The 16,311-nt window shown below is 40.3% G+C and overlaps 1 pseudogene; it reads right to left on the reverse strand.

Annotated features, from left to right (window-relative positions):
- Window positions 1–3,993: 3,993 nt before the first annotated feature.
- Window positions 3,994–6,480, reverse strand: LOC148480719 (uncharacterized; annotated as a pseudogene).
- Between the last annotated feature and the right edge of the window lie 9,831 nt (window positions 6,481–16,311).

Below are 16,311 nucleotides of genomic sequence, written 5' to 3' on the forward strand. Positions count from 1 at the left end.
TCCCAGGTGTCTCTGTATTGTACATGTGTCATATTTATAGATTACACTGGAACATAAAGCTCCTCCATATCTATCCCAGGCTTCTCTTTATTGTACATGTGTCATATTTATAGATTACACTGGAACATAAAGCTCCTCCATATCTATCCCAGGTGTCTCTTTATTGTACATGTGTCATATTTATAGATTACACTGGAACATAAAGCTCCTCCATATCTATCCCAGGTGTCTCTCTATTCTACATGTGTCATATTTATAGATTACACTGGAACATAAAGCTCCTCCATATCTATCCCAGGTGTCTCTTTATTGTACTTGTGTCATATTTATAGATTACACTGGAACATAAAGCTCCTCCATATCTATCCCAGGTGTCTCTCTATTCTACTTGTGTCATATTTATAGATTACACTGGAACATAAAGCTCCACCATATCTATCCCAGGTGTCTCTTTATTGTATATGTGACATGTATAGATTACACTGGAACATAAAGATCCTCCATATCTATCCCAGGTGTCTCTTTATTGTACATGTGTCATATTTATAGATTACACTGGAACATAAAGCTCCTCCATATCTATCCCAGGTGTCTGTATTGTACATATGTCATAATTATAGATTACACTGGAACATAAAGCTCCTCCATATCTATCCCAGGTGTCTCTGTATTGTACATGTGACATGTATAGATTACACTGGAACATAAAGCTCCTCCATATCTATCCCAGGTATCTGTATTGTACATGTGTCATATTTATAGATTACACTGGAACATAAAGCTCCCCCATATCTATCCCAGGTGTCTGTATTGTACATGTGTCATATTTATAGATTACACTGGAACATAAAGCTCCTCCATATCTATCCCAGGTGTCTCTTTATTGTACATGTGACATATTTATAGATTACACTGGAACATTAAGCTCCTCTATATCTATCCCAGGTGTCTCTTTATTGTACATATGTGATATTTATAGATTACACTGGAACATAAAGCTCCTCCATACCTATCCCAGGTGTCTCTTTATTGTACATGTGTCATATTTATAGATTACACTGGAACATGAAGCTCCTCCATATCTATCCCAGGTGTCTCTGTATTGTACATGTGACATATTTATAGATTACACTGGAACATAAAGCTCCTCCATATCCCAGGTGTCTCTTTATTGTACATGTGTGATATTTATAGATTACACTGGAACATAAAGCTCCTCCATATCTATCCCAGGTGTCTCTTTATTGTACATGTGTCATATTTATAGATTACACTGGAACATAAAGCTCCTCCATATCTATCCCAGGTGTCTCTTTATTGTACATGTGTCATATTTATAGATTACACTGGAACATAAAGCTCCTCCATATCTATCCCAGGTGTCTCTCTATTCTACATGTGTCATATTTATAGATTACACTGGAACATAAAGCTCCTCCATATCTATCACAGGTGTCTCTGTATTGTACATGTGTCATATTTATAGATTACACTGGAACATAAAGCTCCTCCATATCTATCCCAGGTGTCTCTCTATTCTACATGTGTCATATTTATAGATTACACTGGAACATAAAGCTCCTCCATATCTATCCCAGTTGTCTCTGTATTGTACATGTGTCATATTTATAGATTACACTGGAACATAAAGCTCCTCCATATCTATCCCAGGTGTCTCTTTATTGTACATGTGTCATATTTATAGATTACACTGGAACATAAAGCTCCTCCATATCTATCCCAGGTGTCTCTGTATTGTACATGTGACATATTTATAGATTACACTGGAACATAAAGCTCCTCCATATCTATCCCAGGTGTCTCTGTATTGTACATGTGTCATATTTATAGATTACACTGGAACATAAAGCTCCTCCATATCTATCCCAGGCTTCTCTTTATTGTACATGTGTCATATTTATAGATTACACTGGAACATAAAGCTCCTCCATATCTATCCCAGGTGTCTCTTTATTGTACATGTGTCATATTTATAGATTACACTGGAACATAAAGCTCCTCCATATCTATCCCAGGTGTCTCTCTATTCTACATGTGTCATATTTATAGATTACACTGGAACATAAAGCTCCTCCATATCTATCCCAGGTGTCTCTTTATTGTACTTGTGTCATATTTATAGATTACACTGGAACATAAAGCTCCTCCATATCTATCCCAGGTGTCTCTCTATTCTACTTGTGTCATATTTATAGATTACACTGGAACATAAAGCTCCACCATATCTATCCCAGGTGTCTCTTTATTGTATATGTGACATGTATAGATTACACTGGAACATAAAGATCCTCCATATCTATCCCAGGTGTCTCTTTATTGTACATGTGTCATATTTATAGATTACACTGGAACATAAAGCTCCTCCATATCTATCCCAGGTGTCTGTATTGTACATATGTCATAATTATAGATTACACTGGAACATAAAGCTCCTCCATATCTATCCCAGGTGTCTCTGTATTGTACATGTGACATGTATAGATTACACTGGAACATAAAGCTCCTCCATATCTATCCCAGGTATCTGTATTGTACATGTGTCATATTTATAGATTACACTGGAACATAAAGCTCCCCCATATCTATCCCAGGTGTCTGTATTGTACATGTGTCATATTTATAGATTACACTGGAACATAAAGCTCCTCCATATCTATCCCAGGTGTCTCTTTATTGTACATGTGACATATTTATAGATTACACTGGAACATTAAGCTCCTCTATATCTATCCCAGGTGTCTCTTTATTGTACATATGTGATATTTATAGATTACACTGGAACATAAAGCTCCTCCATACCTATCCCAGGTGTCTCTTTATTGTACATGTGTCATATTTATAGATTACACTGGAACATGAAGCTCCTCCATATCTATCCCAGGTGTCTCTGTATTGTACATGTGACATATTTATAGATTACACTGGAACATAAAGCTCCTCCATATCCCAGGTGTCTCTTTATTGTACATGTGTGATATTTATAGATTACACTGGAACATAAAGCTCCTCCATATCTATCCCAGGTGTCTCTTTATTGTACATGTGTCATATTTATAGATTACACTGGAACATAAAGCTCCTCCATATCTATCCCAGGTGTCTCTTTATTGTACATGTGTCATATTTATAGATTACACTGGAACATAAAGCTCCTCCATATCTATCCCAGGTGTCTGTATTGTACATGTTATATTTATAGATTACACTGGAACATAAAGCTCCTCCATATCTATCCCAGGTGTCTCTTTATTGTACATATGTCATATTTATAGATTACACTGGAACATAAAGCTCCTCCATATCTATCCCAGGTGTCTCTGTATTGTACATGTGACATGTATAGATTACACTGGAACATAAAGCTCCTCCATATCTATCCCAGGTATCTGTATTGTACAAGTGTCATATTTATAGATTACACTGGAACATAAAGCTCCTCCATATCTATCCCAGGTGTCTCTGTATTGTACATGTGTCATATTTATAGATTACACTGAAACATAAAGCGCCTCCATATCTATCCCAGGTGTCTCTTTATTGTACATGGCTCATATTTATAGATTACACTGAAACATAAAGCTCCTCCATATCTATCCCAGGTGTCTCTGTATTGTACATGTGTCATATGTATAGATGACACTGGAATATAAAGCTCCTCCATATCTATCCCAGGTGTCTCTTTATTGTACATGTGTCATATTTATAGATTACACTGGAACATAAAGCTCCTCCATATCTATCCCAGGTGTCTCTGTATTGTACATGTGTCATATGTATAGATGACACTGGAATATAAAGCTCCTCCATATCTATCCCAGGTGTCTCTTTATTGTACATGTGTCATATTTATAGATTACAGTGGAACATAAAGCTCCTCCATATCTATCCCAGGTGTCTCTGTATTGTACATGTGTCATATTTATAGATTACACTGGAACATAAAGCTCCTCCATATCTATCCCAGGTGTCTCTTTATTGTAATGTGTTCCTGTTTCCCTCATACTGTAGCAACCTCTCTGTGTAGCCCTTGAATACAGCATAGGCCACATCGGTAGACTGCATAGATGAGAAGAACCAAGATCACAATAGCAAGAATAAACTGTCATAGCATGAAACAAATTGGTAAACCATTTTCTAAATACTGAAACCCATTTACTAGGATCTAACCATGACCACCATGAAACGTTTTCTGAATCTTTATCATAATGTATATGGCAAAATTTTTCTTTCATATCATGAGCCTCTTTCATGTAATTAGTAATGACAGCTTCCGGATCAGCAGTGTCATTGGTCAGATAATTGCAACAATGAACTCCAAGATTTGTTTCAAGAGTAAGACAGTATCCCCCCGCTTGTGCATTTAGCGTTAAGCGGTGTTGCAATAGTTCATTTCGAAATGCTTTTAACTCATGCCCAACATATCTGAAAGTTTCATCATAAAGTTCAGTCACATTGTCCATAAACTCAGCCAGATCAATAATCTCTTGTTGATTTTCCAAATATCCCCAATTGCCAGATGTAAGAAAGTTATCAAAGGCTGTACCAATACGATGTTTATCAGAGAAATTCTCTTTTTTTTCACTGGAACAATGTCTGTTTTAGAACGTCCAATATTGGTACCCTGCAAAAGAACTTTTTGCAAATCATCATGAGTTATGGCATAAAATTGTGGAATCACTCAACCTAAATAACAAATACCTTAGGAATTGATTGGTAACCATTTGTAAGCATATTTTCCACATAAGTAATAGAGATCAATTGGCAAAAGGAAAGGAACATCAAATCCTAATACCATAGTAGCAACTATCATTCCCAGGTGACGTGTGAAATATCTCCTGTTCTGACCCATTTTCTGTCCTAGTATCTTCCTCGCTGTTTACCTGACCTTCTACCTTACTGCCTTTCTCTGTCTCATTATCCTCTGAATTCCTGGGTTTCCTCACAGGAAATGTATAATCAAATGATTCATAATAATTGATTGATAAAAATCGGTGGTACATGTTAAACAATCAGGTTTCAGAAGACCTTACAGAATTTGTCACATTGAGGAACATAGGGCTTGTGCATAGTAATGATGTTTTTGCAGTATCCTGTCTCAGCCTTTCCTAGCTGTATTGGGTGTTCGGGCCTAGGAATAGTATACAATCCTGTAGTTGTGCAAATTTGAGGTGTAACTGTTGCATTTCATAAATTGTTTTATTAAAACAAAAAGGAATATATTCACTTACATGTGGAGCTAATGTAATCCCTGGAGGTTTTGTCAGATTATAAGTATCAGTAACCTTTTGACCAGACCATTTAGCAAAACAATCCTCACAAGCTATGGTATGTATCTTAGTAATGTCAGTGTGAAAAGCTGGTACTGGTGTCAGTGGCATATCTCCACTTAATAATGGAGTTCTGGTGCACATCCAACAGTTAGTAACATTTAATATTTTACCCAACAATGGGCCGTATTCAATTAGCGGCGAAAACGGATGTTTTTTCACCAAAAAACAGGCGAAAACTTAATTGGAGAAAAAAAACTGGAGAAAAGTTTTCTCCATCGTAAGTTGCGCACTTTGGCGAAAAACGAACGCTGAAATTTCGTTAATTTTTTTTTTTCCATGAAAAATCAATTTAACATAATGGGGCTGGTATTTTGGAGGGCCATAAGGATGCGTCAAGTGTTCTAAGCATAGCACGTGGCTGGCGCAGGTGTTTTTTTAGCAGTTATAAAAAACCGCCTGCGCCAGCCATGTGCGGTGTTTAAAACAATTGGCACATCCTTATGGCCCTCTGAAATACCAGCCCCAATACGTTAAATGCATTTTTCATGGAAAAAAAATGTTTAACTGAAATTTCAGCGGTCGTTTTTTGCCAAAGTGCGCAACTTACGATTTTTTTTCGCTAAAGTGTCATTAGGGGGGCTGTCCAAAGTGTTCTGTAAGAAATCCCCACATTTTTACCCAAAAAGAGATTTTGCAAATTTTTTCGCCTGCCCTCGCCGTCGTTGGCGGAAATCGGCCATGATATTGGCCGATCGGATGGACGATATCGCCAACGATGGCGACAATGGTCAATTATGCCTGTAATTGAATACCCCAATGCATGATATTGCTGAATGGGATATTCCTCTGAATAATAACCAATATTTTCCATACACCACAATATACATCTTTCCTCTGGTGATTTAGTACAGTAGTCACAAATACACTTTTCAACGGATGGTAAATCAGTCTCCTGACATCGGTCATTTAGCTCTTGTCCTGCTTAGAAAAGGAAATATTAGAATAAACTCCATCCAAATTACTGGATGTGTAGTAACCAGACCATGAACCCTCGCTCGCTCGCTCTCCAGCAAAAATCAGTCCCACTACTGAAATAACTAGGAAGAAACCCAACACACAGACCACAATGTTAAAAGTTCTATTTTGCATCAGTCTAGGCCTGCAGTCTGTGGTAAGCAATCACTTCCATCTTGCTTGAAGAGTTATTTCAGATATAATTCGGTCTTGATTTCAGCACTTGAGTCTGAGGACCTCATTCAGAGTCGGTCGAAGCGGCCGCATGGTCATACGGGAAAAGGGGTCGGATATGCAAATGATTCCCTCGCAAGTTGCGTCCCTAAGTTCGGATCGGTAGCTGGCCGACCAAGGGGAGGAAGCGGCCGGAAAACAAAAAAATACGCCCCCTTTTCGTACGCATTACACGTCATCTCCGGGCATATAAGGATTAATCGAAACCATCAGGAACCATCGGAACTGGTCGTAGAGCTTAAGGTTGACCATACCCTCTCTTAAGCACTACGATCATGTCAGTGTAAAAACCTCCCATGTCACATGTGCCATGACGCTACTTTGTTAATTATGCACTCCCATAAACCGTATGCACTCCCATAAAACGGCGTTCGCATAATTAGGCATGCCTGCGTTCGGATCTCCACTCCCCCGTTTTCAAGCACCTTCCCCTGTTACCACCCACAAACGCCTCAATCTGTCACTCAAACTACCGACCTGGCTGTGTTCAAGGAGAGAGAAATTTCTGATCGTAGCGGCTAGTTTGCGCACGCGCATTGCGAACTTTACGCATGCGCACTTTAGCGAACATCGGTGGCGTACGACCGTGCGGCCGCTTCGACCGACTCTGAATGAGGTCCTGAGTCTTTTGGACCCTTTAAGCTCGGATCTCTGTCCTTTTTGCAGTGAGAGCCGTGAATCCAGGTGTTCTCAGCAACCTTTACAGCTGTGTCTGTTGTCAGCAGTACTTGCCAAAGACCATCCCATCGATCTGTAAGGGAACCAGAATGTAAAAAACTTCTTATCATAACATAGTCTCCAGGCTGTATCTCATGTGCTGGACCAATTGCAGATGCTGGTTGAACATCTTGTTGAGCTTTTCGCAGATCTTGCAACTGTTTAGACAATTTTATGACACAATAACCAGCCAAATCATGTTGCATTTTAAAGTAAATTTTTGGGTTAGTAAGGTTTTGTGGTTGCAGTCCCAAAAGTAACTCATAAGGTGATAGATTGAGCAGGGTTTAGGTGTGGTTCTTATGCTACGAAGCACCAAAGGTAGGGCTTCGGGCCACGCCATTCCTGTCTCTTGTAAATTTGGCTAGCCTATTTTTATAACCCCATTCTGTCTCTCAACTTTGGCTGACGCTTTGGATAATACGGAGTATGCAATTTTGATTCTATTCCCATAATTTCACACATTTTCTGAAACACTTTTCCTGTAAAATGAGTTCCCCTGTCACTTTCAATAACACAAGGTAAACCATATCTACATACAAATTCTTGCAATTTGCACAGTATCGGTGGCCGTAGACCATCCTTCAATCCACCTGCTGAACATACAAACACAAACCAACATGTACTTGAACCCTCTGGACTTAGGTACCTGAATATAATCTATTTGCAATCTCTGGAAAGGACCTGTGGAATTTGGTAGATGATTTACCTTTGTAGGCACAGATATCCCCACATTGTTCTTCAGGCAAATTACACAACCTTGACGTTTGGCTCTAGTCACTGACATGAAACCTGGAGCACACCAATAAGATTGCACAATGCGATTCATATTATCTGCTCCCAAATGTACTAGTCCATGAGCACCTTCTGCAAGGGCTGGTAGTAACGCCTTTGGTGCCACTGGTCTTCCTTCTGCATCTACCCAAACACCATCTTCCCTTTTGTTGCAATTTCTTAGCTTCCAAGTATTAACCTCAATGTGGGGAGTATTTTCCTGACATTGTTTTAAGAGCTCAAATGTAATTTCCTTAAACAACATCAATTTAGTGTTTACCACTGGTTCCTCACTTATAGTCAAACTAACTGCTTCTCTTGCTGCTGTGTCAGCTAATCTATTCCCCATGGAAATGGTGTCATTCTGTTTAGTATGTGCCTGACACTTCATCACTGCGACTTCTTTCGGTAATTGTATTGCCTTTATCAGCTCTTTGACTGTAGGTCATGAACAATTGGGGTTCCTGAAGCTGTGAGATAACCCCTATGCCTCCAAATTGCACCAAAATCCTGAACAACCCCAAACACATATCTGGAGTCAGTATAGGTGTTAACTCTTTTACCTTCAGCTAGCTGGCATGCTCTTATTAATGCTGTAAGTTCTGCCACCTGCGCTGAATGTGGGGGACCCAATGGGTTATCTTCCACTATCGCATCCTGTGTAGTCACTGCATACCCTGTCACCAAAGAACCATCATGTGTTTGTCTGTGACAGCTGCCACCTGTGCTGAATGTGGTGGACCCAATGGGTTATCTTCCACTACCTCATCCTGTGTAGTCACTGCATACCCTGTCACCAAAGAGCCATCATGTGTTTGTCTGTGACAGCTGCCACCTGCGCTGAATGTGGGGGACCCAATGGGTTAGCTTCCACTGCCTCATCCTGTGTAGTCACTGCATACCCTGTCACCAAAGAGCCATCATGTGTTTGTCTGTGACAGCTGCCACCTGTGCTGAATGTGGGGGACCCAATGGGTTATCTTCCACTACCTCATCCTGTGTAGTCACTGCATACCCTGTCACCAAAGAGCCATCATGTGTTTGTCTGTGACAGCTGCCACCTGTGCTGAATGTGGGGGACCCAATGGGTTATCTTCCACTACCTCATCCTGTGTAGTCACTGCATACCCTGTCACCAAAGAGCCATCATGTGTTTGTCTGTGACAGCTGCCACCTGTGCTGAATGTGGGGGACCCAATGGGTTATCTTCCACTACCTCATCCTGTGTAGTCACTGCATACCCTGTCACCAAAGAGCCATCATGTGTTTGTCTGTGACAGCTGCCACCTGTGCTGAATGTGGGGGACCCAATGGGTTAGCTTCCACTGCCTCATCCTGTGTAGTCACTGCATACACTGTCACCAAAGAGCCATCATGTGTTTGTCTGTGACAGCTGCCACCTGTGCTGAATGTGGTGGACCCAATGGGTTATCTTCCACTATCTCATCCTGTGTAGTCACTGCATACCCTGTCACCAAAGAGCCATCATATGTTGTCTGTGACAGCTGCCATCAGTGACAAAGACCAATTCAGGATTTTCTAATGGAACTTCAGAAATGTCTGGTCTTACAGAAGTTTTGTCTCATGTATTTCATGCAGTCATGCTCATCAACCCCTTTTCCTCAAATCTCTCCTCTCCCGGGTAACAATGTAGCAGGAATGAGAGTGGCACACTTGTGGATATGTACATTAGTAGGGGTTAAAAGATAATCTCCCAACATGAAAATCTGGCTGCCGACATGTCTGGTCTGAGCATTGTTTAGTAACTGAGCTACAGCATGTGGAACGTATAAATGTAATTCAGGCTGAAGCACAATGTCCTGAGTCTTATCTACGAGTAAAACCGCAGTCCTGTCTGCTCCGAGACAAGTAGGCAGAGCTCTCGCAGCTGCATTGAGCTGTGCACTGAAATAACCAAATGGTCTATGCATGTCCCCATGAATTTGAGTTAACATGCCTATGGCCGTGTTCTTATCCTCTGTACAATAAAGTTGAAAGGGCAATTTATAACGTGGGAGACCCAGTGCCGGGGCTGCAGCCAGAAGTTCTCTAATTTCCTCAAATGATTCAATTGACTCAGATGTATGTTGTAGAAGTTGAGGTTGATCATGAGAAATCAATTTCTGTAAAGCTAATGTAACGGAAGAAAACCCTGGTATCCATTGTCTGCAACATTGAGTCATTCCTAGAAATGCACGCACCTCCTTTTGTGTCTTAGGCAAAGGATGCTTATCAATGAAAGCAATCCTCTGTGGATCTAGGTGTCTGGCCTGGTGCCAAGCAATGACCTAGGTATTTAACCTTTTCAGAATAGAGCTTAATCTTCTCTCTTGAAACTTTGTGACCTGCCTCTGAAAGAAAACACAACAGTTGTTTAGTATCTTCTAGCGATGTCTAAAATGACTTGAAACAATAGCATTTGATCCACGTATTGAATAAGAACTGAACCACCTGTTGGTACAAAAGACTGTAAGTTGTTTTGCAAGTACTGGGAAAAAAATTATTGGTGAATCCACAAACCCATGACTAAGCCTAGTCCAGGTATATTGAATACCTTAAAGTAAAGGCAAAAAGATATTGTGATTCTGGATATATCGGTAATGAAAAGAAAGCACTGCACAAATCTATAACTGAAAAATGAGTTGTATCCTCAGGTATCTGCCTCAGAACGGTTGCAGGATTCGGAACTACCGGAAAATGTGACTTTACCACTTTGTTTAAAGCTCTTAAATCCTGCACTAGCCGCCAACCCATAGTTTTACCTGTAGCCGTACTTGTTTTTTGCTTTGGAATTGGATATATCTGAGTATTAGGTGGACTCATACATTTCACCAATATTCCTTTTGTTAGGAGAGATTGGATAACTGGTTCTATACCCACATCTGCTTCTGGTTTTAGTGGGTACTGAGGTACGTGTGGTGGAGACTCACCTGGCAACAACTCAACATACACTGACGGGGCATCATTCATCAACCCAACATCCTGTGAATCTGTTGTCCAGAGTTTTTCTGGAACTTCTCCCAGCATTTGTTCTATCTCTGGAGTAAGAGTCACCGGATATATAGGTGTAGGAACGTTTGCCATATCCAAGTACGCCTGCGCATCCTCTGTGTATTTTCCTGGAATCTGTAAAAATACTCCATCCAGAGTACAGTAAATTGTACATTGCAGTTTACACAGCAAATCTCTCCCTAACAAATTTGATGGAGCTTTTGTTGAAGGAATAATTGCATGTGTTGTAGAAATCGGTCCTCGTGTAATGTCCTGTTTTGTAGAAACTGGGAGAGTCATCATTTCACCAGTAATTCCTACTACTTGAACAGTCTGTGATGTTTTTTGAAATAGTCCCTTTGTCCTTTAAGACACTACACTCAGCACCTGTATCTAGTAAGAAAGGGTAAATATCATTACCTACTTGTATTTATATTGTAGGTTCAGATACCTTAGGCACCTGTAATGCAAGTATATTGGTACACGCCTCATCCAATGGGCAAGCTAAAGAATTGACCCCTCCCTTATGAACAAAAGGCCGTGTGTTTGGATCCATTGTGACAGGCTTAAACCGAGGAGTGTAAAACCCAGCAGGAGGAGGGGGGCAAAAACCTGCTCTATAAAATCTAGCAAGAGGTCTTTAGAACCCTTAGCTATAGCTATCAGACATTCCCCAGACTTTCAAGGCATTAACATAAATGTAGTAGCTTTAGCTTTATTTGCAGATAATATGCTTTTATTTTTATCCCATCCAAATTATTCCCTTCCTATAGTTTTTGATATCATTTCAGAATTTGGAACATTTTCTGGGTACAAAATTAATATCAATAAATCTGAACTTTTGCCGTTGGGAACAGCAAGGAATACAATTTTATTAGGGGAATCTTTCCAAGATATTAAAGTGGTGACTACCAAATTTAAATATTTAGGAATACAAATTACTTCCCTATTATCTACTCTCTATAACATTAATTTTACACCAGTGATTACTTGTATTACTGCAATGCTATAAAAATGCCAATTACTACCACTTTCATTAATGGGAAGAGTTGCGCTTATAAAATCAATTGTATTCCCTAAACTGTCCTATGTTGTGCAGATGCTTCCCTTAAACATTCGGCAGAAGGATGTTAAGCTATTGTCAAAGTCTTTTCAGAAACTTATATGGAAAAATGGTAAATGAAGAACCTCTCGCTGTAATTTGCAGAAGACACGCAGTATTGGGGGTCTGGGGACGCCTGATCTCTCACAATTCTCCCACTCTATATTTTCCCGATATATTGCAGAAGACACGCAGTAATGGGGGTCTGGGAACGCCTGATCTTTCACAATTCTCCAACTCTATATTTTCCCGATATATTGCAGAAGACACGCAGTAATGGGGGTCTGGGAACGCCTGATCTCTCACAGTTCTCCCACTCTATATTTTCCCGATATATTGCAGAAGACACGCAGTAATGGGGGTCTGGGGACGCCTGATCTCTCACAATTCTCCCACTCTATATTTTCCCGATATATTGCAGATAGGTTATGGGAAAGAAGTATTTACACGTCTTATGAATTCTATTGTGCTCTCCTATATCCATATTCTCCAGGTACTTTGCTTCACACCCCTAAATCTCATTTACCTGCTCAGATATATGATCATATTATTTTTCGAGACACATATAACACATGGTGGATGATAAAATCCTAAAGAGAAACCCATGTGTACCTCCTCTTATTCCCTTTTGGGGTTATCCTATTTTTACACCTGTTATAGAAAATGCTACTTACTATAGATTGCAACTTAAGGGGATTAAAAAGATTGCAGATGTGTTTGACCCTGGTGGCTTTCTTTTATCATATCGGGCTATTCAAGAAAAATATGGACTAACTCGATACCATCTTTTCTCTTATTTTCAAATGCGTCATTATATTAATTCTCCCGAAAGCTATGTCTGGACAAGACTTTCCTGATCCAATGATGTCCCTGTTGAATTTGATACGTCAAAATACCTATAGGACTAGATACCTATACCCAGACTTGATACCGATGACCTGTGTTAATTATCAGAGGCTTGGTTAAATCATGGGCATTGAATATACCCTCAATAACACAAGACACTGATATATTTTTACACTACGACTCCGTTCTACGTGTTTTACAATCTACTTCTCTTTAAGAAGTCCATGTGAACACATTGTATGGTGCTTATATATTCCAAGCCCAGAGGAAGCATTTTGTAGAGGAGACAGGCTCCTGCCCCAAATGCAAACATCCCTCAGCTACATTTTATCACAACTTTTGGGAATGTTGTCAAATTAAATGTTTTAGGTATAAAATACTACACTTTATTAATTAAAAATTTTCAACCTCCTTTATGTAAAGTCCGGCTGCTTTTTTATGTGCAGATTTTACAGAATGGAAATTACAGGGACTAAATAAACAAATGCAACCTTTCCTTATAATATTAGTAACAGCAGCCAAAAAAGCTATATTGAAATAATGGATCTCCAGGTCTTCTCCTTCTCTCATGACAGTTCATAACATGCTGCTTAATATTCTTTTTCATGATCGTTATTCCACCTTTATAAATATAGAGAAAGATGTTATTAAATTCTACCATAAATGGGGACCATATGTTGAGACATTATCAGCAGAAACCCAGCCTTGTATCTTCAAAGTATTTGAAAAAACGGAATTGTACCTCTATAAACGTCTCTTAGAGTCAGTTTAGAGATGAGACACAAAAGATGACTGATTTGTATTGTATTGCTTTGTATTGAGATGTAATCCCTTCATCTACTTCAGTTTACCTCCTTTCTGTTACCTTTCTTTCCCTTCTCCTTTTTATTCCCTCTATTGTGTTCCGCTTTTATTATTAAAGTGGTTTACTTAATGCATTTCTGAAATATGTATACATATACGTACCAATGTGTCAGGTATGCCGTTAGTGGTCTTGAGTTTAGGGAAGAAGTCAGAGATGAGAGACCTGGATAACCGAACTCCTCGTCCACAGATCTTGGACATGAGAGACCTGGTTAATGGTGTGGAGTCTAACCTGCAGGGAGGTGTTCACCAGTGACCCCTCCAAGCGGGATATGGGCTTAGCTGCACCCTGCAGGCAGGTCGCGGTCCTTTGACCAGGTATTCAAGATTCCGTGGAATAGAGACTGTGGATATCAAATGGACCAGGGAAAGTGCCTAACCAAGGCACTGTTACACAAGGAGTTAACTAGAAGATGGTACTTAGAATTAGCACTTGAGAGGTACACTGGGATTGACCCTTGAAAGGTACACTAGAAGAATACACCAGAAATGCCGGGCAGATGCACTTTAGCACCACAGGTAAACTCACAAGGGATACACAGGGAATGGCGTGTGGACGCACATTTGCACTGAGAGGTGGCACACGAGGGAACACAAGGAGAGGAGTGCTGAAGCACTTTAGCACCGCAGGTTAACACACACGGAATACACAGGGAAATGGCGTGCAGATGCACTTTTGCACCACAGGGTGCACTTGACCAATAATACAGGCAGAGATGTAGGTCGCACTGCTGCTCACAGGGAAACACCAGTAACTAGATGTGGAAACCAAGGGAACCTGGAACAAAACTCAACTAGTACACTAGGAGTGACAGCTGTTGATCAGGCAACTTCCTGGAGTTCTGGAGGCGGATTTATACCCAGGGGTAGCATTTAATTGGAGCACAGCATCAGCTGACTGAAGATCATGCTACCATTGCTTAGGAGGACTGTCACATCAGAGGAAATGTCATGGTGGAGCCCATGATGGGAACTCCGATTCCCAACACACACAGCCGACCATGGAAGTCCACAAAAGCACCTAAGGCAGAATACTCAGCATCTCGCACCAGACGTCTGACCACAAGGAGTCAGGGGAAGCTGGCACGGAGGTAACAGATAGTCGATCCTAGGCTGAACCCTGACTGACACAATGTTTGGTATACCACATATATTGTATGTTTCTGTTTTTAAAAAAATCAAATAAATATATTTGAAAAAAAAAAATCTAGTAAGAGGAGGAGGGTGAAAACTTGCTCTGGATCCAGGAATGAACTCCCCATTCCTGCCCATAAATCTGGGAGGGGGACACATTGGGAATGGTAATATGCTCTGTCGTAACAGTAACATCGGGCACAGCTTTGAAAGTGACCAAACTCTTCACATGAAAAACAATTTCTATTACGGTTATCCTGCACAGTACTTTCCAGATTCCTAATCTGTAATGTCATTAATTTCTCTTTTGTTTTTTACTTTCTCTGCAAAATGTTTCTCTCATGTCTTTTAGCAGCAGTCACCAAAAAGCTGAAAGTCTGCTCTTTCCATTCTGGATACTGAATTGTTACCCTCTCACATAATGTCTCATTAAGTCCTTCCATAAACAATCCCTTTACCATATACGCAACCTGTACATTCTCATCCGTAATACCACCAAAATCTTATAGGTTGTCCATTAACCTCTTATGATAATCAGCAACTGCCTCAGAGAGATCCTGTTTAGTCTGATACAGTTTAGACCAGGGGTCTTCAAACTAGGCCCTCCAGCTGCTGTGGAACTACACATCCCAGCATGCACTGCCACCTTTTTGATATAACAGCATGCTAAAACTATGTGCAGTGCATGCTGGGATGTGTAGTTCCACAGCATCTGGAGGGCCAAGTTTGAAGACCCCTGGTTTAGACCATACAATCTGCTGTGGAAACACTACGTAGCTTCAACTGTTCCTCAGAGAGATCCTGGTTAGTCTGATACAGTTTAGACCATACAATCTGCTGTGGAAACACTACGTAGCTTCAGCTATTCCTCAGAGAGATCCGGTTTAGTCTGATACAGTTTAGACCATACAATCTGCTGTGGAAACACTACGTAGCTTCAGCTGTTCCTCAGAGAGATCCTGTTAGTCTGATACAGTTTAGACCATACAATCTGCTGTGGAAACACTACGTAGCTTCAGCTGTTCCTCAGAGAGATCCTGTTTAGTCTGATACAGTTTAGACCATACAATCTGCTGTGGAAACACTACGTAGCTTCAGCTGTTCCTCAGAGAGATCCTGTTTAGTCTGATACAATTAGACCATACAATCTGCTGTGGAAACACTACGTAGCTTCAGCTGTTCCTCAGAGAGATCCTGTTTAGTCTGATACAATTAGACCATACAATCTGCTGTGGAAACACTACGTAGCTTCAGCTGTTCCTCAGAGAGTTCCTGTTAGTCTGATACAGTTAAACCATACAATCTGCTGTGGAAACACTACGTAGCTTCAACTGTTCCTCAGAG

The sequence above is a fragment of the Taudactylus pleione genome, unplaced genomic scaffold, assembly GCF_031769625.1.
Source record: "Taudactylus pleione unplaced genomic scaffold, aTauple2 ptg000603l, whole genome shotgun sequence".
In the NCBI taxonomy this organism is placed as follows: domain Eukaryota; kingdom Metazoa; phylum Chordata; class Amphibia; order Anura; family Myobatrachidae; genus Taudactylus; species Taudactylus pleione.